Source organism: Sciurus vulgaris, assembly GCF_902686455.1.
Source record: "Sciurus vulgaris genome assembly, chromosome: 9".
Classification (NCBI taxonomy): Eukaryota; Metazoa; Chordata; class Mammalia; order Rodentia; family Sciuridae; genus Sciurus; species Sciurus vulgaris.
Genome location: NC_136469.1, coordinates 47,632,281 through 47,656,275, shown reverse-complemented (window position 1 = coordinate 47,656,275; position 23,995 = coordinate 47,632,281). Strand labels below are relative to the sequence as shown.

Here is a 23,995-nt window from a genome sequence, read left to right as displayed (position 1 = left end):
GTGGATAAATGATCTGACCAGCACAATTATAGAGGAGGAAAGGTTTATCTGAGGGTCACATTTTCAGAGGTCTTAGTCCATAGAGGGCCGGCTCCATTCCTCAGGGCTTGAGGTGAAGCTGAACATCATGGCAGGAAAGTGTGGCAGAGGGAAGCAGCTCACATCAGGAAGCAGAGCGTCTCCACTCTCTAGATACAAAAAATATACCCAAAACCACACCCCAATTCCAACCTCCTCCAGCCACACCCTACCACTTCAATTACTACTCAGTTAATCCCATCAGGGGATTAAATCACTGATTGAGTTAAGACTCTTACAACACAGTCATTTCTCCTCTGAACCTTCCTGCATTATCTCACACGTGAGATTTTGGGGGACACCTCACATCCAAACCATAACATTCCACCTCCAGCCCACAAAAGCTCACACTCATCTGATAATACAAAATATATTTAGTCCATTTCCAAGAGTCCCTATAGTCTCAATAGTTCTGAGATCACTCAAAGTTCAAGTCCACAGTCTTCTCTGAGGTGCAAGCTATCTTGCATTGCAAGTTTCTGTAAAATTAAAAGCAATTTACAAATATCCAACATATAAAGGTACTGAGTAAACATTTCTATTTACAAAAGTAGGGGCATAGAAAGAAGGGATAGGACTAAAGCAAGACCAAAATCCAGCTGTAGCTCCATGTCCGGCGATTCAGGCGCCTGGCATCATATTCTCTCAAAATGGCAAGTGTAGCTCCGCCCCTGTGGCCTTGTTTGTTGCAGCCCAAGTGGCTCTTCTGTTGACTTGGCTTGGCTCATTTCCTGCAGCTTTCCTAGGACAATTTCCCATGTTACTGGCATTTCTTAATCTCGGGGGTCTCCACTGCAGCTTCGGCTTCCTCCTCACATCTCCACACTTTGCCTTCCCAGGGGCTGCCCACAGGGACTCCAACCCTGCTGCACCTTGCCTGGCCTATAAGGCCTTCCTTTGAAACCTTGGTGGAAGTCCCCATAATCCCCCAACTCCAGCATCCTGCATTCCTGCAGAACCAGCACCACGTGGTTGATGCCGAAGTCTGCTGCCATCTTGAACAGTAGCCAAGCCTGAAGGGGCCCTTGCTGCAGCAGCCTCTGAGGGTTTGGGTGGCTGAGCACATTGAAAAAATTTCCCAGGTCCCCTTGTGCAAGAAGGGTGACTCACTGGTCTCTTCTCAAGAGAATTTTCACCTTTACTCCCTTGAGCTTGAGATGGGTGTGGTCTTGCCAGCTCCTGAGAGGCCCTCAAGCCATCCTTCTCATTGTCTCTAGGCATAGTCTTTCGTATTCCTTTAGTGACTGTAATGTCTTTAACAACTGAAACTTCCTTAGCCCTAGTCTTACTCCTGCCTTTCAAGTCCACCGTTTTAAAATCTTTTTGCTCTGCTTTCTGCTTCTGATTATCACAATAAATTTGGCTAAAAGCCGCCAGCAATTCCTGAATGCTATGCTGCCTAGACATTTCTTCCACCAGATTAGGAAGTCCATTGCTTCTAAAATCAACCTCATAGAAAGTCTCTGGACATGGGCAAAATGCAGACAACTTCTTAGACAGAACATAACACAAATGGCCTCTACTCCAAATTCCAATAGAGTCCTCCTCTTCTGAACCCTCTTCAGTCAGGCCTTCACTGATCATGGCCCTATCACCCTTCTGGTCTTCTGAGCTCCCACCAGAATCAGCCTTTAATCTCCAATTACAACAATCTAAGGCATTTCCAGATTGCACTGCTATACAACTCAAAATTCCTATACCAATTCCAAAATGCTCCAAAATCTTCTGAAACACATGGTCAGGTTAGTCACAGCAATGACCCTGCTTCTCAGTACCAATTTCTGTCTTAGTCTGCTATTTTGCTGCTGTGACTAAATGATCTGACCAGAGCAATTGTGGAGGAGGAAAAGTTTATTTGAGGACTCACCGTTTCAGAGGTCCTAGCTCATAGAAGACCAGTTCCATTCCTCAGGGCTCCAGGTGAGGCTGAACATCGTGGTGGAAGAGTGTGGCAGAGGGAAGCAGCTCACATCATCAGGAAACAGAGTCTCCATTCTCCAGATACAAAATATACACCCCAAAGCCATGCCCCAATTCCCACCTCCCCCAGTTACATCATACCACTTCAATTAATCCCATCTGGGATTACTTCACTGATTGGGTTAAGACTTTTACCACCCAAAATCAGTTCTCCTCTAAATCTTCCTGCATTGTCTCACATGTGAGATTTTGGGGGACATCTCACATCCAAACCATAATAGATAAATATAACATCAAATACATCATCTTAACCATATTCAGTGTACAATTTGGTGGTGTTAAGTACATTCATATTTTTAAACTACTATCACTACCATCTATCCACAGAACTCTTTGTAACTAGCAAAATTGAAACTCTGTACCCATTAAACCATAACTTCCTATTTCTTTCTTCCCAGAGCCCCTGGGAATCACCATTCTACTTTCTGTGCCTATGAATTGACTACTCTGGGTCCCTCATGTAAATAGAATCATATAGTATTTTTCCTCTTGTGACTAGTTTCTTTCACTCACCACAATGTCTCTATATTAATCTATGTTATATAGAATGTGTCAGAATTTACTTCTTTTTCAAGGCTGAATAATAGTTCATTGTATGTATGTACCAATTTTGTTGATCTGTTCATCCATCAATGAACCCTGAGTTACTTCCACCTTTTGGCTATTGCAATTAATACTGCTGTGGACATGGTTATACAAATATCTCTTTGAGACCCTGCTTTCATTTCTTCAGGATATATACTCAGAATTGATGGATGAAATAATAATTTTGTTTTTATTTTTTAAAGGAAATTCTACACTGTTTTCCATAGCAGCTGCACCATTTTATATTCATGCCAATAGCACACAAGTGTTTCAATTTTTCCGTATCCTCTCCAACACTTGTTATTCTCTCTTCATAATGGATGTGAGGTGGTATCTCTTGTTGGTTTTGATTTGTATTCCTGTAATGATTAATGACACAGAGGATCTTTCATGTTCTTTTTAAAAAATTTTTTATTTGTTCTAATTTGTTGTACATAACAGTAGAATGCATTTGTACATTTTGATAGATCATACATAAAAGGAGTGTAATCTCTCATTTTTCTGATTATACTTGTGAACTATTTTTATATCTTCTTTGGAGACATGTCTATTCAAGTCTTTTTTAAACTGGGTTGTTTTTGTGTTGTTGAATAGTAGGTGTTCTTCATGTATTCTGGATATTAACTTCTTATTAGATATGTGATTTTCAATTTCCCCCATTCTACAGGTTTCCTTTTCACTCTGTTGATAGTATAGTTTGATGCACAGAGGGTTTTAATTTTGATGTGGTCTAATTTTTTTCTTTTGTTATGCTTTTGGTGTTGTATCCATGAAATCATTGCCACATGTAGCATCAAAGAGTATTAAAGTTTTAGCTCCTACACTTGGGCCTTTGATCCCTTTGAGTTAGTTTTTGTGTATGATTTGAGGTAAGGGTTCAACTCCATTCTTTTGCATATGGATATCCAGTTTTGCCAATGCCACTTGTTGAAAAACTGTCCTTATTAAATGGTTTTGGAAATCTTGTCGAAAATCATTTGAACATATATTTGCTGGTTTATATCTAGGCTCTCTGTTTTATTTCTTTGCTCTATGCTCTCTTTCTAATAGTGCCACTTTTTTGATTACTGTAGCTTTGTGGTAAGTTTTGAAATTAGGAAGTGAGAGTTCTCCAACTTTGTTCTTCTTTTTAAAAATTGTTTTAGATATTCAGAGTCCCTTGAGACTCCATACGAATCTTGTGATGGATTTTTCTAGTTCTGGAAAAAATGTCAGCGGTTTCCCATTTTTTTTTTAAAATAGTTGCTATTACATTGTATGAATAATTTTATATTCTGCTTTTTCTTACTTAACATTATATATTTACACCATTAAAAATAAACATTATTCCTTTTTATTCAAACACATCATAAACATACTTTACAATGACTCTAGACAGAGAAATGAGCAAATGGAAGTATAACGAAAGGTTTGCAAATATTCTACCTCAAATCACATGATCTTTGAGTACTTTACATGCTATCATTACAAACATGAGAAAAATCTGATTCAAGCCATCTTAGAATATTAGAATACAATATTTATAAGTAGAAAGGAATAACAAACAGTGGGATTATTTTAAAAGTTTTTGTTAAAGTTTATACTAATGTTACTTTTAACTAATTATAACTCTAGAATCTATAGATTAACTGAATCTATAGATTTTGAAGTCCTGGGAATCTATATAAAAATTATATAGGGTCTTCACCTTCAGGGTAAGTGAATAAATATTAACATGTAACAAAAGTCTAAATGTGTCATGAACTTTTACTTTCTTATTTAGTCTTTGCATCAGTCCTATGAGGAAGTGGTGTCAGCCACAGTTAGAGATGAGGAAATTAAAGTTCACTTCAGAAAAGCTGACCAAGTCATTAAAGGTGACACAGATAGTGAGTGGCAGGGCTGGGATATAAATCCAGGTCTGTCTGACTCCAAAGCTCAGGCCATGTTCACTCTTCCAGTTTGTTTTTGTCACTTGCAATCTAACACAAGAGACAGAAGCATATACAGCTCTCTGTAATGCTGTAATGTGAACAAAATACTCTAATAGGTATTGATTCTTCCATATTAGGGGGAAAAAGGCTTTAGACAATGTCTTAGCTTTTTTTGTCACTGTGACCAAAAGACGTGACAGAAACAATTAAAGGAGGAAAAGTTTATTTGGGGCTCATGATTTCAGAGTTCTCAGTCCATTCATGGCCAACTCCATAGCTCTGGACCCACAGTGAGGCAGAACAACATGGCAGAAGGACATGGCAAAGGAAAGTCACTCAGAACATGGCAGCAGGAAACAGGGAGAGCTTTGTTCACCAGGGACAAATATAAACCCCGAAGTCATGCCCCCAATGACCTGCCTCCTCCAGCCCCACCTTGCCTGCAGTTACCACCGTTAATCCATATCAGTGGATCAATCCATTGATTAGTTTAGGTTCTCATCACCCAATCATTTCACCTCTGAAAATTCTTTCTTTGTCTAACACATGAGCTTTTGGGGAAAACCTGTATCTAAACCATAATAGAGAAACAGCATTATAACCTAAGACTTGAAAACTGAGGATTTCATTAGATAAAAATTATAGAGAAGAGCATTCATGCATTCATTCACTGTCCATTCATAAACCTGCATTGAGTTTCTGCAGTGTGCTAGACCCACCCTTAGATGCCAAAATACAGAAAAGAATGTTCAAGACTCTGTGGTCACCAGTAGGAGTCACAGTCTACTTGGATACAGTTAAGTACCTGACTTATGGCAGAAGCTGGTATCAAACTCTGACACAGAGTTGAAAACTACGTGCTGGGAACTCTCTTCCGGGGTGCTAAGAGCAAGTTCACAGTGGCAGAAGCTCCTTGGTGGCAGGTGGTGCTGAGCAGGACTGATTAGACCCTCCATGTTGAGTTCAGGAGTTTGTATTTCAGCCTCTGGACAATCAGCAAGCAGGAGTAAGTAGGGAAGTGACTGTCAGTTCTGGTATCTTAAGAAGCTATCAGGCAGCAAGTGAAGGATAGAGTACGGGACCTGGAAAGAGACAGGTGACAGGAAGTTAACAATCCAAACTGAAGATAGACCTGGGCATTGTGGCACATGCCTGTAATCCCAGCAGTTTAGGAGGCAGAGGCAGGAGGATAGCAAAGTTCCAAGCCAGCCTCAGCAACTTAGTGAGGCCCTAAGCTACTTAGCAAAACCCTTTCTCAAAATATTTTTTTTTTTTTTAAAAAGGCTGGGGATGTGACTCAGGGGTTGAATGCCCCAGGGTTCAATTCCTGGTACTGGAACAAACTAGAGATAGAATATGGAAGAATCAGCAAGAAGAGGGACTGAGAGAGCAAAACCATATTTGCGAGGTAAAGTTGACCAGTTTTGTCATCTGTAGGATATTGCTGAGAACAATAGAAACAAGAGAACAACATGAACAAGGCTTTGGATCTGCCACGTCCAAAAGCACTCCATTATTTTTTTTGCAAGTGAAAGGTCCTGGAGCTTTAAGTAAAGTATGTCTATTTTACTTATCATTATTTGTCTAATATATTAGCTTTACTCTTAACAGTTTAACTGCCCCCCCCCCTCACACAGACACATAAGTTTAAACAGGTCCTGCAATGTCATTGACACTACCCATTTGGTTAACAAGCTCTTTTTCCATAGAAAGTACAGTTATAGCTGGGTATGATGGCACACTCCTATAATTCCAGGGACTTGGGAGGCTGAGTTCAAGGTCATTCTAGAGAGACCTTCGACAATTTGGCAAGACCCTATCTCGAAAAATAAAAAGGACTGGGAATATAGCTCAGTGGTAAAGCACCCCCAGTTCAATTCCCAGTAACAACAACAACATCATTGCTGCATTAAAACATAGGTTTTGAGACAGTGGATTAGTGAATTTTTTCTAAGGTGAAATTCAAAAAGATTACTCTATTTTTATTGAAATAAAGCCCCAAAAAGCTTATTGGTCAGGTGAAAAATATGTATTGCTATTTTAATGCTTCATGAAGATTTCCATTTTCACAAGTCATTACTAAGTCTTGTAAATTATTGGCCTCAATATGGGGCTTTGTAGTGTGCCCCATTTGTTTTCATTAATAAGTAAAAACATACATCTAGTTCAAGAAGGCATTGCTTATATTGGTGCTAATGTGTGCCACCAGAAGAGGGCAGCAGTGAGGTGCCAGGAAGAAGAACTAATTTATTGACTCTGAAATTGCACAACACTTGGAGACCAAGAATGATGTGAGTGACAACTTTTGGTGCTGACATCCTAATTAACATCCAGAATTGACTTATTTTCTGGGTCAGAAACTATGACATAATTCATCCTATATCTGCTTTTATATTTAACATATATATTTACATTTAACAACAATAAATATTTTCCGAGCACTAGTATATGCTAGAACTTATTCCAGGTACTAAGGCTATAGAAAGGAATAAGACAGCTTATTCCCTGCCTTCTTAGAGTTTATATTATAGTGGGGAAGATAGATGTTAAATCAAACTGTGTGAATATTGTACAGGTATAATCAAGAAAAACAAACAAAAAAGGAAAACAACTACCATAGAGACCCAAATCATGGAGTTAGGGATTGAAAATAGGACTCAAATAGTGAAATTGAAAATAGGATTCAAGAAAAACTCAAGTTCCTGCTGGGGATGTAGTTCAGTGTGCATAAGGGTCTGGGTCCATCCCAGCACCATAACACACCCACACCCGCATGCACACTAAACGAAACACACTCAGATATTTTTTTAGTTATATGTGGACACAATACCTTTGTTCTTTTTAAAATTTATTTTTATGGAGTGCTGAGGAACAAACCCAGTGCCTCACACATGTCAGGCAAGTTCTCTACCACTGAGCCACAACCCCAGCCCCACACTTAAGTTCTTAATGCCCATTTGTTGTGTTTATTTCCTCCAGTAATAAATAAAGTGGATAAAGTAAAATGTACAGATTCATAAAAATAGCATTTCCAAAGACTATTCAGATAGTTACTGCACAGCATAAAAACGCTTTGCCACAACTTCAAGTGATATAAAATGCCCCATGCCTCCTGAACTGGACTAAACTGCAAGTCAGACATCGCCCAGCAACAACTTCAACTGAGAAGTTGTCTAAATGCTGATGCCAAACCTGAGAAACACCTGTGTAAATAAAATTCCCTGCCACTTCTTGTTCACCCACCTTCACGGGCATCTTCAGTGGGAACCATCCCTGATTCCCACTCGGCCCATTCTGTGAGATCAGATCCATCCTCAGTTGCCTCCCAAGTCTAGACTCCTTAGCTAAATAGGTTGCCTATAATTTTGATGAGAATTTTAGACTTTTGTTTGTCTCTTTTTCTTCAATCACATGCACTTCCTGGAACTGGGTTGATTGAGCAATCCCAGCCAAAGCTTAGACATTTCCCAGCTGACTATGATCAAATGAACCGTAGTGGAGCCCTCAGGATGTCCATCAATTCTTTTGTTAATGCTCCATTGGTTGTCTTTCCAGTTCTCCTGAGTACCTGTTTCAATCCAGGATCCTTCTTTTTAAACGTCACTCCTGCTGCCCTAACTCCCAGATTTCCATTTATTTGATTTAGGATGCTGGCTTATCTATGGAGAACTCTCAGATTTTCTCGAAATCCCTGGCCATTCTTTTCCCCTTTCTTCCTACCTCCATGTTCTGCCTTATCCAATCCTACCTTTCCTGTTTTCTTAAGCCTACCCTTTTCACCTCTTTTATGACTTTTTTCCATTCTCCATAATTCCTTTCTTCTTTCTTTTTTCTGTCTTCTGACATATCCTTAGTCTACAGAAATTTTCAAATCTAATAATTCTTATGAACTATTCATTTCCCTTGAGATTGTTATGCCATCTTTTTTCTTAGCAACAGAGTTTCTAAAAAATAGTATGTGTATTTATTCTTTTCACTTACTTGTTTAGGGAACAACTTCTTCTGGTCTGTCCTCTCATGACTACATATAAGATCAGCAAGAGCCTTCCAATCCCCTGATCTGGTTGCCTCTTCCTAGTCTTTTCCTTTTGTGTCCTGTAGAACTTGTTGCTGTTCACAGTACAAGTCTCTGCAATGTTAAGATTCTCACATTTCTAGCAGATTTCTTTGGAGATTACTTCCCTATTCTCTGGGCTTTGTGAAGAGGAATTCTCAAAAATTTTCATCTCTTTTTCATATCCCATATTTGCCTCCTTTGATCTCAGATATTGACCCGTGGGGATGAATCCTAACTTCATCTCCAGTTCTACTCTTTCCTGAGCTTAACTCACATTTCCCACCTCTTGCAAAGAGCTCCATTTCTCTACATGGCTGTTCCCATGGGGACCTCCAACAGCCCAACTGAACTCTTCATCTCCAGGTGGGGACTCCAGGTACCCTGGGCTGCAGTCATGATTTGCAAAACCATGCATCTGCTCTTGCTGTGGCCCTACCCATCCCATCTGTCTGAATTACATATCTTTACACAACCATCCCTGTTCCCCAGACCTGGTTTCCCCCAGGTTTACTCTTTCCAAAGAGTGTTTAGCTTCTATCTGGTCTTCTGAACAAGGTCTAACTTTATTAAATCTCCTCTTCCCTGAACAACTAGTCATTCTTTATATATTCTTGTCTTGGAATTCAATTGTTTCTGATCATATTCCATCTTATATTTGAGATACACATGTGTCTGTGATCTCTGTTAAACCTGAGCACTAAACATTCTGGTACTCTCATTCATTCTTATAGCCCTTAGGGGCCTTGTACCCATGGTGCAAGTGCCCTGGAAGATTTGGTTAATTTATATTGTTGGAATAAAATTGCCACAAACCTTAATTTTTAAGAATCTGTAGTTTTGAACAGCCTTGGAATTTATCATATGTAGGCTACAAACTTGGGAGACTATAGAAAGTTAAAAAAAAAAAAAAAAAAAAGAAAGGAAAATAAATTTATGTCAATAAAGTTGACATTTTTATTTTGTCCTATTTCTCTTAAGATGGATATTTGGGGAATTTCTGAAGTTTTTGTTCTGTATGGTACCTATTAAGGGTGATGAAATTCTTGAAAATTAAGGGTAAATTTGTCAGGGTGTGGTGTTTGATTTTTTACTCTCCTTACAAGCTAGCCTTTTACCGTTTCATGAATTCTGGCAGGAGACACAGACTCCTTAGTCAGATAAAGGACTTTACTACTCATAACACAGGAAGCAGCACAGGATACCATGTCATTATTGGCTTTTCTTGTCTTCTTATGCCTACAGGAGTGGCCCAGTGGATGCTGTGCATGCAGTAAGTGGGTTTGTGTTGCAAAAAAGGAACATTTAGCTTTGGGAACCTGCTGCTTTTTTTTTTAGCAAGCTTGTTATTTTCCCAGAGAGGGGTGTTACCTCATCCCAAAATACTGCTGCAAATATAATCCTAATAAACGACTCAGAGACCAGGGCAAGAAACTGGGTCTGGCATTCCTGACACATCCTACAATTTTCAGGGATATTCAGGGTTCATCATGAATTTCCTAGCCCAAAAACTTTCTGTGAGTGTAAGGATCATGGTTTCCTGACACACTGGAAGAACTCAATAAATTAATGAAAAAGGGAACACCCTCCAAATAAGGGCAAATAGAGTGGCTTCCTTAAGGGCAGAATTCCAGACTTCAGACCTGATTAAGAGGAAATATCAGAAGAGCAATAAGAACTACCTGCTTTTATAACAAAGTGTTATAAGTACCTGACTTCATGGCTAATTTGTCTAGATCTTACTACAAGAAGTACTTAGTGATTAAGTCCAAGTAACCTTAGGTAGTGCCTGTATCTCACTAAATTAATACTACAGTTCTTTATATTCTCAGCTATTTGCCACATCATGAATTTCACTGAAAGCTCTTAAAAACCTTAAACACTGTGCCCATTCAGGAACTTTTGTGAATCACATTTTTTCCTCTCAAAAATGGTAGATTGAGCTACAAACCAAAATAGATCACACTAATAAATTGTGGTCAAAATTAAGCACTTCCTTAGAAATTTATAGTTAAATGAAAAATCATACCCTCTCAAGTTTCCCTTGAAAGGAAGGAATTAGCCTGACCTATCTCATCAAAGTTCTAGAAGTGAGATACCTGAGGCACTTTTAGAATCTTCAAGCAGGAAGTCCAAACTTCTGAGTAGAGTTGGCGATTTCATTGACCATTCTAACTCCTGCTTCCCTAGCCCAAATTATTCCTAGTAACTATATGTAATACTTGGGCTACAGGGCTGGGAAGGTAGCTCAGTGGAAGAGCACCTGAAAAACACACTTGGGGTACAGCCACACAGAATGTTCTTACTGCGAACCCTCCTTTTCTGGATGCCTTCCAGTCTTCTTGATCTGCTACTGCAGTGGTACTTTTTCTCCATCGGTTGGTCTCAAAGTTGGAGATTTTGCCTCCACGGTTCAAAAATATTTCAGGCAACCTTAGATAATTGGAGCTTTTAAGCAACTACAAGTTTTTCAGACTCTCGAAGGAAAGCCTTGATTTTAAGATCTAAATGCCCTTCTCTCCCCTCTCCCTCCCAAACCTTCCCTAAGGCTGGGTTAGAGGGCATTTAAGTGAGCAGTGCCATCCTCAGTACCTAGGCCACATATTCCCAAGCCCTTCTCTACTCAAGGCAAGTTTTTTGCCATCCTGAAACTCCTTCTCCTTTATTTTTTTCAAATTTATGGAAACCTTCATCATTCTTTTTCTTTGGAAGCCTTGGCAGCAGAGCTGGCTAGTATTTCTTTCACCAGTCATTTCCTCCTTACCATTATCCCATTTTCACACAATTTACTCTGTGCTTCCTTGATTACCAAGATTGTTCCATGCACCACCACCACCTGCCAGCTCCTTTGTTGCTATACCTGATTGGACCCAGGATGGGCAGATGATGCCAGAATTGATAGGCCATATGGCAAGCTGAGCTTTTATCTCTGAACTGAGAATGCTGCAACTGTGTTAGTTTTTGTTGAGGGCTTGAATGGGAAGGTCATGCAAAGCCACGGCAAGTAGATCAGATCAGAAATATGATTACAGAGAGGAATAAAGCAGAGCTTGCCTGTTTTTTTTTTTACCCTGTATCCTTACTACCTAGCATTGTGCCAGGCACACAGGAGCCACTTGGGTCCTCGCAGAATGAATAAAATAAAATATGGGGAGAGAGAGAGAGAGAGAGAGAGAGAGAGAGAGAGAGAGAGAGAGAGAGAGAGAGAGAGAGAAACGTGAGTTCCAACAGCTTTCCATTTCCCGATCCCTTGATCCCTCACTAAGACTTTATTTCCTTCCCTGTGTCCATGACATATGCCTGTGTCCATCCAATAAATTCCCCTTCATGCTAAAGCTAATTTGAATGTATTCTATTCCTTACAACCAAATTAAACCTAAGAATTTCTTCACTTGGTGGCGCCAATCATCATTCCTTAAAGTCTTCTTGTCCCCAGGGATGGCGGGGTCTTCTTGTAAACCAGAAATCTCAGTGATTTGTCCACAGACTCTGAATTCCAGAAGTGGCATTCCTCTACCATGCTTAAGTGAGTCTTACCCTTTTGGGCCAGGGGAAAGAGTATAAATTGAGATTTAACAAAAAATGAAAGAATTATCCCCCAAAGTAAAATTTGATGGACTTATTTCTGAAGAAAAATATGACAGAACCCCTAATTTAAGGATTCTTTTGCACAAAGAACCTTAACCCTTCTGTGTACATAGATCCAGGCATTGTTGATTGAACACGGCTTCATTTAATGTTCACCTGGAGGACTGGGTCTGATCTGGTGGCATTTGCCAACTTCAGCCCCAGGAAGAGGATAAGTTTCACCTAGGACTTCTGAAATACTGATGGACTAAGGAGGTACAAGAGACTTTTTTGCAGTGTCTGGTTGTATTGTGGGTTATTGAGCAACAGATGGAAGAAAAGGGTTATCTTTCCTGCTTTCAAAAGCAATAGGGAAATAGCCCATGTTTTCACATAAATGTCGAACTGAGGAGGGTGGACAGTGGAAAAAGCCACAGGTAATCATTTTATAGAAAAAATACTTGAAGCCAGTAAAGTGAATTTGCCCAGAGCATAGTTGTGAAGTGAGACCCATCTAGCTTCCAAAACTAACTCTGCAACTTTCTAGCTAGCTCTGTATCCTGGTTAAACTGCCCAACCTCTGGTAGCCTCAGATTTCTCATCTGCAAAATAAGAATACAAATACTTCATAAGTTTGCTGTAAGTACTAAATCAGATAATGTCTGTAAATTTTTAGTTCAGTGGTAGCAAGTTAAGTACTCAGGAAATGGTAGGTATTATCAGGATTGTTAGTGCTTTTGTAATGCAAACATTAATGAAAAGTGGGATTTTTATGTTAATCAGAAGGAAAAGTGATTTTTTTTAAATTTGAGAAACATGACACTAAAATATATATTTCATAATTCTTTACTATTACTATTTAAAAAATATTTTAGTTGTAGATTGACACAATACCTTTATTTATTTATTTATTTATTTATTTATTTATTTATTTATTTATTTATTTATTTATTTATTTTTATGTGGTGTTGAGGCTCGAACCCAGTACCTCACAAGCGCTAGGCACGTGTGAGCTGCAACCCCAGCCCTACTATTACCTTCTTAAAATAACTCCATGAGTGGTAGAAAAATGTGAGTCCAGTAAATATCTAACAAGACAGTAGGTATGCAGTAAACAGCCATCGATCATGGCGTCAATCAGCAGCAGTGTAAACGCTGCAAGCAGGAGGCACACGTGAATGAATCCTCTCACTCAATCTGCAGAGGACCTTAAATACAATTTGTAAGCTGAATGACCTGTAGATGGCGAACTTGGATAGGGAGAATACTAAGCACTGACTACCTAGAGAAGAAAGCGGGTTTTGATTTGTCAAAGAAAGGACGAATACAGACACGTAATAAGACGGTCAAGACACCAACGGTGTGGAGGCGATGCAGGAGGTTCCTTCTCTGATGGGGACAATCTGTCTGTTGAAGTGAGTCCTCCCTCAGTCCTGCACGCTGTCGAGGCAGACAGACAGCACCGGCTTCTAGTCACTGACGCAAGAGAAAGGAGTATGGAGTGTGGATTGTAAACAGCTTTCACCAGAAGTCTCTCGAAAGATACAAAAGCTCTACCTTCTCAAAATGTGCATATGCAGTACCACTTCATCATCTGACCCCAATCTACATGTCCAAAGTATCTACGCCTTTTTATCTACATAAATAATCACATCTCTCCTTGCTCGCTTATTGCCACCATTGCATATTCGTTCTTCACACTCCCCAAGCAACCCTTTAGGGACCAATTACCATCCTTCATTGACATCATTTTATGGCCTGATAGAGATTTCTAGAGTGCCATGTTGGACGTTTGGGAGTCCTAAGGGAGCTCTTTAGTACATTTGTATAATCTATGCGCCCTACTTGAAATATGACGATTATTTTCCCCCTTAAAATTCTACTTTGGTGTACTAGTTTTACCATTCCGGGTCACAACTACATATATGTGGATTTGTAGGAAAATTAGAGCAGCTTTCCAAAACTCTGCCTGCTCATGCAGTGTCTTCAGAGATTTTGTTGGTTCTTTCAGCTGTGAAAGAGCCCATCAACTCACCCAACATGATAAATTAATGACCTTTTGCTGCATTATAAAGGGAGGTCACTGTCCCCAAAGAGCCTCTCAGCTTGTGGGTCAGGTGAAGGGACATCTCTAGCCTTCCACAGTGCCTCTGCCCTGTCATTTATCACTAAGCCGTAATTATTATCCACACATTTGGCTCCCATGAATGTGTGCTTCTAGAATCCAGAACCAGTCACATTCATTTATTTATTTTCAGCATGGTGTCTGACATTTAGAAGGAACTTTAAAAATGCTGAATAAATGAAAAACTAAATACACATGCCAAAGAAGAAAAAGAATGCAGGAATGGGAAAAGCTCAGTTCAGGAACAGAAGAGGGGACTAAGAGCTAACAGCTTATGGGGAACTGTACTTACACAATTTGGGAGATTGCAATGTTTGTGTTCACTTTCAGTTCTGCCCTTGTCCAAATATGAATATTTCATGCCTTCATTTCAAAACAAAAGAAGTTCTTTGCTCTCAGGATAAGGTAATTTGGGTTTTCAGATAGCTTCTGAAAGTCATGAGTTACAGTTAACTGACGATATGACGGACATAGAAGTTATCGGAAAATATGGAAATTATAAGATGTTATCTAAGAGTGAATTTGGATTTAAAGACATCCTTAGTGAAAGGCAATCCCAGGGGATGGGAGAAGAAAACAATTGGAATTCGACTCTGAAGAACAATCCAAATAAAAGCAACAATGTAGACCCTCAAAATGTTTCCCTGGAGTTGACAGTGAGCCATGTGACATGAAATGATCACGATGGTCAAGGACACAGGACATACACAGCGATGGGGCACAGGACTGTCATGTCTGCTGGTGGTAAGCACTCAATAAATGCTGGTTGAACAGACAGGCTATTGTGTGGCCCAGCTGCTAGCAGAGCCATGAACTGCCTCACTAAAGGCAGGGTTTATTTACTTGAGTATTTACTTATGTACTGATAAAAAGATATTGAAGTGACCTTCATTACCAAAATGTCCATAAACCAGTGTAGGAAAAGTTAAAATGAAAAACTGATAGTAAATCATTTAAAAGAAAAGAAAGCAATGTCCTAAACCTGACATGAGTGAATCAATATCACAGGACTCTGAGCTCCCTGACAACCAAGCCAGAAGAGAAATGTGCTAGATTGTACAGTCCAAAATTCATCCATAAATGCACACTTATTCTTGGAACTTAATTTGAGAAAGAATTTACAGCATGGACACTTAAGAGAAAGAAGACATTTGGTAACAGTTTGGTAAAAGGTATCATTTACACATCATTTATGAAATAAACTATAAAGGTGACCAGCACCCATATAAACATAGCCTATATAAAATAATTGGTGATGGGGGGTGAAGAACTGAAATAATATATGAATAATATATGCACTACTGCACAAGTAAGGAAAATATGAACACTGGCAACAGTCCCTGTTTTTGCAGTTGATTATGAGGCTAGATTTATAGTGTGCTAAATCTAGTACTTTCAGTACGGAGCAGGAAGGCAGAGTGAGAGGTTCCATTCCTACTTCCTCCTTGGTTCCTGGACCCATGTGATCTGTTCTTTAGTAAAACAATACCATGTATGGATTACTGATTCAGAACATATACCATTTTCTATAACCAGTACCCTTGCCTCATAAAATGTCCTCCAGCTGGCTCTAAAACTGAATCTTCAGTAGACTATTGGATGGCTCTATAAAGCCAGCTGCTCCTGGATTATGGTAAGACCAATGAATCCTGTGGGAAATGGCCTATAGCATCAGTGGCCAGAAGCAATGCTATATGATTATTGTGGGTGAATTAAACCTTCAATAAGTCCCCAGAAGGTATTGTTAATGGAAGCTTAGCAGGGAAGTCAAATATAGATCCAGAACAAACATCCATTTTAGGGAGAAAAATTGCTAAGTGCACAATTTGAGAAGGGTTCAATAGAATTGGTCAATAGGAGGTTGACCATACTGCCCCATTCCCCAGATTTAGAGCTGGGTGGGAGGTTCAGCATGGATCTCTGCTGCTGTTATCCTAAATGTCCGACAGATATGGTAGCCATACCTGTTTTGGTAAAGGAAGTTTGTGTGGTGGAGTCTATGCATTGTCTCCATCATTGTTACCATGGTTACTTGGTTCTTAAATCCACCGAGGAACTCTAGTGAGACTGAGGAAAGAAGAAAACTCACGTTTGCAGTACTGACTCCTCACCCATCCTCTGAGCCCTTGGTGAATTTGCACATGGGGCACAAATTTCCTCACACCATGGGTCTTTTCTGAGAAGTCCAGGCTTGACTTCTTTGCCATCAATCTTTTTATTTTTTCATTTGTTCTTTTTAGATGTACATGACAATAGAGTATATTTTGACATATTATACATACATGAATTATAACTTATTTAAATTAGGATCCCATTCTTGTGGTTGTACATGATGTGGAGTTTCACTGGTGGTATATTCATATATGAACATAGGAAAGTTATGTCTGATTCAGTCCACTATCTTTCCTATTTCTATTTGCCATCAATCTTTCAGTCTTGTTCCTTCCAGCTACCTCATCATCTTACCAAATCTTTAGGCTCTATATATGAGTCAGAATTATGGGCATCTTTCCTTATAGGCAAAATATACAATTTGATGAACTCAAAGTTCTGCTTATTGTGAAAACATCTTTCACTTCTTCTTCATGGTCAGTAAAAAAGTTCTATCCTATATCTGTTTACTTATGAATGATACTGTGCATCATCAATAAATCAGTTTTGAATCTTTTCTTCCCTGATTAGAGAGAAACCTCCATTAGGCTACAGATAGGTGCCATGAGAATCTGAACTTTTTCTTTTAAAACTATCTTGTGCCTTTAGAACTTGCTCCATCTGATCTTTCATATGCTGCTACAGTGGGATGATGGAGATCTGTTGGCACATCCAAATTTAAAAGCCAGTCAACCAAATATCATCTAATTCAGATGGGCAGCTCAGGTATCAGGTAAAACCAGTTTATTTCCTGTTTGCCAGATACTCATTCTCTACCAGAACCCAATAACAAACCCCAGGAAATTATTCTTCAGAAAACTAGTTATTTTCTAAAGAGATATGGCTTTACTCTCAATTCTAGGCTTTGTACTATGATTATTTTATTAGGGAATTCTATCAGCTCAATACAATATTCCAGTCTGCCACAAACACTGTGTGCACATTAGATTTTCTTGGTCACAAGATCTAAGTGGCAAGAGTGACTTATTCTTTAAACTGAACTGGCTGAAAAATATTCTTTTGTTTGGGACCTTCCTTAAATATAGAATCCTTACGGCTTATTCAATAAGTAGGAAGGAACAATACCTATGTAATATTATTTTACCTGTAATATTTTATTAAAAGTCTACCAAATGTTTGTGCCTCTTTCTACCTGAAACTGGATACAAGGTGCAGCTAGTTTTTTGTTGTTGTTGTTGTTTTTGTTTTTTTCACTCTGGAGAGATATCACAATATATCCCAGATCTCTGGATTCCTGTAAACATCAGTAAATTAATAGACCTCTGAACTTTCATGGAATTCTCCCTTTTCTTTACTCACACATGTCTTACCAAGGCATTCTTTTTTATTTGTTACTTCTTTCTAGCAGATCAATTGACATATTCATCAATAACGTGGCAGTTGGTGTCCCGTGAAATGGCAAAATGATCAAGGTCCCTGAATACTAAATTATGACATAGACCTGTCAGGGAACCAATGAAGAACTCTGCCAGTTGCTGAGTAGGTCTTCCCTAATTCTACACACAGAGACTTGGAAAATAAGCACAGGATGAATGTTGGGATCTAGAATGACCATTTTGAGATGGATTTGGGCGCAAACTCCATTTACCAACCAACTCCCTAAAGTATTTATTGTGATTGTTGGGTTATAATGATGCTGTATGTTCCTAGAGCTAACTATAGCTTAGAGACAACTGAAATAATCTCTAATGTTTAGAGAGGTTTTCCTTAGACTATTATCACAGACAACTTTTGGGGATCCTAGAAGGAAACCTCACTATGATTTTCAGGGAACTTCCTCAAGGGAGTCCAACCTCCCCTTCACTGAGGGGACTCTGGATCTGTGAACCAAGCCAGTTCTTGGAAATGTGAGACAGTGATCCTCACTGTGCTGGTACAAGTTATACTTCTATTTACCAGAACAAGGATTTTCAATTATATAGGTCAAATGAGAATATTATATAGTCAAGTGTTCCTGGAACATAGGAGTGACATGGTTAAGTATAGAGTGAGCAGATTATCCCCCAAATACCATTCCCATATTCTACCTTCAAGTGTCTGTATTTCTTCTTCTACATTATATTAATTTTCTAGCATCTTGACCTCATTTGCTATAGGCTGCCACAGAGTCCAGGCATCAACCAATCAAATGAGCAAATTATCATAACCAATCCCACCTACTAGAACCAGCACAATGAATCCAGAATCTCTGGCAAATGAACCAGTCTGACCAAAAGGAGCAATGTCCCTTTCTTCCTCCTTAGTCTAACACTGTAGAATTCATTTTCACAAATATTTTTAACTGATTTATGCTAACATAAATTAGAAAAAATATTCTACTATTCTTTCACGTGTAAGTACCTTCTCCTCTGGGGGATTGGCCAGACTCTTCTGATATTCAGATAGCCCCACAGTTACAAGAGGGAACCTCTTTGAATCTCATTCTTTCTCTCTCTTTCTTTCTTTTCTTTTTCTCTCTTCTCCTTTCCTTTTCTTTCTTTTTTTTTGGGGGGGGGTGGGTACTGGTAAGCAATATTTAATGGCCTATTTTATTTTTAAACTTAACATGCAGTAAAATTGATCTTTTGTTTAGTCTTTATTTTATAAAATTTATATCTATATAATTTATAGACCTTTGTAACAAACACCCCAATCGGTATACAGAACAAATTTTCCTCCAAGCACTATTTTAGCTGACAAATGTCCTGAAGAGAGAAACAGAGTTGCCTGTTCAAACTGCCAACAGGTGAAACTTTGTGAGGGTCAGGTATTAACTTTGTTAGTCATGATAAGTGTCTAAGCAATACTGATTAGGATAGTATAGACCTTTAGGGTATAAATTCTTAGTTTTGAAAAGTGGTATGCTTGGTTCTCGGTAGGGGATATATATCCCATCATGGAAAGTCATGGAAAGGAGGAATATTTCTTATCTTCACCAGGTTACCCAGAGGTCTTTTATAGACTAAATCCATGTGCTAAAGGCTTCTTTAGAGTATGAAATCTGGATGAAAAAAAAAAAATCCTGGGATAATTTGTTTTAAAAAGTCCCAGTTGCTATTTGAGCCAGGGATAAAGATTGGATGATAAGGATCTCATGTTTGCTTTTGCCACCCTGTCCCCTTCTGGGGTGACTTCACAGTAGTTATACAAAGATTCTTTTTCAGTCAGAGGAGTATAGATATTTGTCTTTGGAGATTTATTCTTGAAATGCTAATCACCGAGATGTAGTCTTGTCTGAAGGAAAAGATAACCCCAAATGATTAAGATTCTTTTCCTTTTGCAAAATGGATAATATTGATGCCTTTGAAGTGAAGTGCTTGAGTCCCTGGGTCCCTGTAACACTGTGTGCTCACAGCAGGAAGTGCAACTTGGAGCCATCTTGAGAAAGAAGAGAACTCAGTGGAATCCTATTTGAGAGAATGGGACAGGGCAGGGATAATGTCAGTGTGCCATGGGGTTCTGAGTCCCAGCTTTGAGAAACCTACATAGTGGATATAATAATTGTCCGGAGGCAAACATATAGCTCTTTTTAGTTTTCAATGGCTTAGTATAATCTCTTGCACAGTATGCCAGTTCACTTAGAAAAAGATAAGTTTGACCTAAGTTTGAGCAAATTCCTGTAATACAGGCTTTTCTCTGTTAATTCTGGGGTTTTATTGGACTTCTTCTAAAGAGGACAGATACGGGGCCTTCTCAGAGGGATCACAGTCCAACATCCCTCCTTCATCTTGGGAGCTCTTGGGATCTTTAATCTGAATGGATAGGGGAAGTACTTATTGCTTATTGCATAAGTTCTCTGCCATAAGTCTTTCACGGAGCTTTGCATCTTGGAAAAATTAGTAAACAAACATAAAACCAAACAACAAATCCATGCCTTTGTGTTGACTTTCACAAAACTATTTAATCTACTTTGCTTAGTGCTATATCCCTAATGCCTGCAATAGCATTTGGCATGTATTAGGTGCGCAGTAAGTATATGTTGAATATCTAAATGAATGTACAAGTAAACAGATGAATAAATCAAAAGTCTGGATTTTCCCTTGTTCTTTTTAGACACAGCAACCCCAAGTAAAAAGCAATCAAATGAGCAACCACACAAAGTGAAAACGAATAAGGAAGTCCTCTGGACAATGGGAAGTCAATTCACTTTAGAATGAATAAAGAAGTGAGATTCACATATGTGTTATTTAGTATTGAATCATGGGAGGGCAGGCAGGCCGAAACTGCATTCGGAGTATGAATTCTAATGCTTTTGTTCTTAAGCTTTAACCATAAGCAAGGTACTCAATCTCCTTGAGTCTCCTTTGCATCTTTTATAATATGGATGAACAAAATTAATGAATGAAACGACTGAATATAATTTTGACAATTTTATTAAAATATAATTTACATACAATGAAACTTACTCATATTAAATATGCAATTAAATCTTTTTCAGTAAATATATGGAGTTGTGTGACTATCACCAAAATCTACTTTTAGAATATTTTTGTCACCCAAATAAGATTGCTTATTCTTTTTAAAAAAATTTGTTCTAATTAGTTATACATGACAGTAAAATGCATTTATGCATTTTGATAAATAATATATAAATGGGAGTATAATTTCTCATTTTTCTGATTGTACATATTGCAGGATCACATCAGTCGTGTCGTCATATATGCACATGAGGTGTTAATGTTTGTTTCACTCTACTATCCTTCCTACCCCCCATACCTCTTCCCCTCCCTTCGCTCCCCCTCTAATTAATCTAAAGTAACTATTCTTCCCTAGTGCCCCCAACTCTTATTGTGAATTAGCATCCAAATATCAGAGAAATTTGGCCTTTGAAGCAGGGCTGGGATGGAAACAAGGATTAATTGTAGGTTAGAATAAGCAATCAAACCCAAGATTCTTTCCACCCCATTCATTTACTTTCTCTATTTCTTTGCCTTTTCCTTTTTTTTTTTTTTTTTTTTTTTTCCGGGGATTGAACCCAGGGGCACTTAACCACAGGGCAACATTCCCAGCCCTTTTAAAATTTTTATGCTTTAAATTTTGAAATAGGATATCACTAAATTGGTTAGGGTCTCTCTAAGTTGCTGAGGCTGGCTTTGAACTCACAATCCTCCTGCCTCAGTTTCCAGAGTCATTGGGATTACAGGCATGTGAACATCCGCAACTCAGGAGGCTGAGGCAGGAGGATTGCAAGTTCAAACCCAACCTCAGTAAAAACGAGGTGCTAATCAACTCAGTGAGACTCTGTCTCTAAATAAAATACAAAATAGGACTGAAATGTAGCTCAGTAGTCAAGTGCCCCTGAGTTCAATACCTGTACCACCTGCCCCCACCCCATCCTCCCCTCCACCCCAAAACAAAAATGAAATCACAAAATACATGGTCTTCTGTGTCTGGCTTCTTTCACTTATCATATTCTTGAGGTTCATCCATTATGTAGAAAGCTCTTTTTGTTGCTGAATAATATTCATTTTATGTTCATATCATGTTTTGTTTATCCATTTGTCAGCTGGTAAACGATTTGAGTTGTTTCTACTTTTTGGCTATTATGTATAATGCTGTTATGAACATTCATGGAGAAGTCTTTGTGTGGATGTATGTATTTATGTCTCTTGGATAAATTCACAGGAATGGAATTTTTATAGTAAATTTACATGTAACTTTTTAAGAAACTGTCAAATTATTCTTCAAAGCGACTGAACTATTTCATATTTCCACCAGCAGAAAATAAGAGCTCTGATTCTCCACATCCTTGCCAACATTTGTCATTTTCTGTCTTTTTTACTTTAGTGAATGTAATTTTATAATTGAAAAAAGCACATATTTATGCCAGTTTTATCAATAATAAAATGATGAAAACTAAGATATGATTGGGTTTATTTAAAATTTCGTAACCAAATTTATAAAACTTTAGTAGGTTCTATTAAGTTTACCAAAGATGTCTCTAATTTTTATGAAGTTCACTAAAGTTTGTTAAAAATAATAGCATCTTTAAAATATTAAGGCTTTAAATCCAAGAATATTATATGGATAGTGGTTCTTCTATGCACCTCAGTGAAGCCATTTTTTATTACAAGTGTAGTTGGCAGTTTATGTTTTGGAGATGGGTGGACTCTGTATTTATTTTTTCACTGTTGGGTCAGATCACATATTAATAGTAGTACTATATTAGCATCATGAAATGAATTATGAGGTCTTTCATATTTTTCTAATCTCTGTAATAATCTAGAAGATTTGGTGGAAATGAACCATGACAGAATCCAAACCTTTCTTGGAATAATGGACAAATTTTTCCATATAGTTTTAATTATATCTTGGTTTTCTTTCTTTAACCTGGTTTAGTAGTCTGTCAAAATTATTCTAGAAAAATATCCTTTCTGCAAGTTTTCACACTTTTCACATGGGGGTTGTACATAATACTCTATTATACTTCAAAATTCTTAACCATAATGGTGTTTATACCTCAGTTCCCATTCCTTTTGTCCATTAGGTTTTTCCCAAACTACCTTACTGGACTTTTAAAACAACTAGCTTTCTAATTTGTCTATTTTATAAATCATTACTTAAAATAATAAGTTTATTCATTCCCCCTCACTTTTTAAGGCTTAGTTTTTTGCTCTTTCTAATTCTTTGAGATGAAAGCACAGTTCATACTTCTTCATTTTTACCATGAAAGATTATAAAGCTATGAATATTCATCTGACCATAGTTTTGGTTGCATCTCTTAAGTTTGGAAATGTATCAGAAAATGACAAAGAGACGATTTCCGAGTGCAAATTGAAATATCCAAGTGACTTGATTACAAAATTTTTATTTTTATTAATAATTCAGGGTTTTGCATGCACTGTGGTCAAATTCTTTTGGGGATTTATAAAGTTTCTTTTGGGCTTGTCATATTATTAATTTGCACAAATGTTCAGTAGTAGCATGCATTTAAATATATGTAAGAGCTGAATGGTGGGCATTTTTAAATCATTTTGATTAATAAGTTATTTAAAATATTTTTATTTTTAATATATTCATATTCAGTGTTTTTTTTCTAGGAAGACCATTTGTTTTAGCAAGATATCTTAAATAATTGTAAATATATTCAACTCCTTACTTCTTTTCCTACCTTGTTTAAATTAGTGTGGAAGGAAGATAGTACCAAGGGAAAAGTGTGAGCGGGAACAGGAAAATCCTACAGAAGAGATGAATAAATCACTTTTAAAGTGGCACAGCCATAGAAAGAGGCATAGCACCTGAGAAAGCTATTTTCTAATGTCTGAACGCCTGCAGTCAAGAGCTCTTTCACAGTACATATATTTTACTTTGGAAGGAAGTAAAATATGAGAGCAAGCAGAGAACTACATTAATTATAAGTGAGACTTCAGCCTAAATTTAGATATTGCCAGCATTAAAGAGGGGATGGCATAAAAACTGACAGTAAAATTTCTGTTTCATTGCTGGAAATGCCAAAGTGGCCCAGAGGAGCAGAAATACAGTCACTTGCTGTATGGTCACCTCAGGAGAGCAGGTGAAAACTGCCTGCCTCATAGCCAGCAA

At 38.0% G+C, this 23,995-nt stretch overlaps 1 protein-coding gene across 8 annotated transcripts in view; it reads left to right on the top strand.

The window, feature by feature from the left end:
• The window catches only part of ALPK1 (alpha kinase 1), a 151,141-nt gene that overhangs the window by 35,982 nt on the left and 91,164 nt on the right, over nt 1–23,995 (top strand). For all 8 annotated transcript variants that reach the window (XM_079154631.1, XM_079154630.1, XM_079154629.1 and 5 more), the window contains one exon: nt 2,457–2,518. The gene's annotated coding sequence lies outside the window, so the exon portion shown is untranslated. The remainder of the gene's footprint in view (nt 1–2,456; nt 2,519–23,995) is intronic.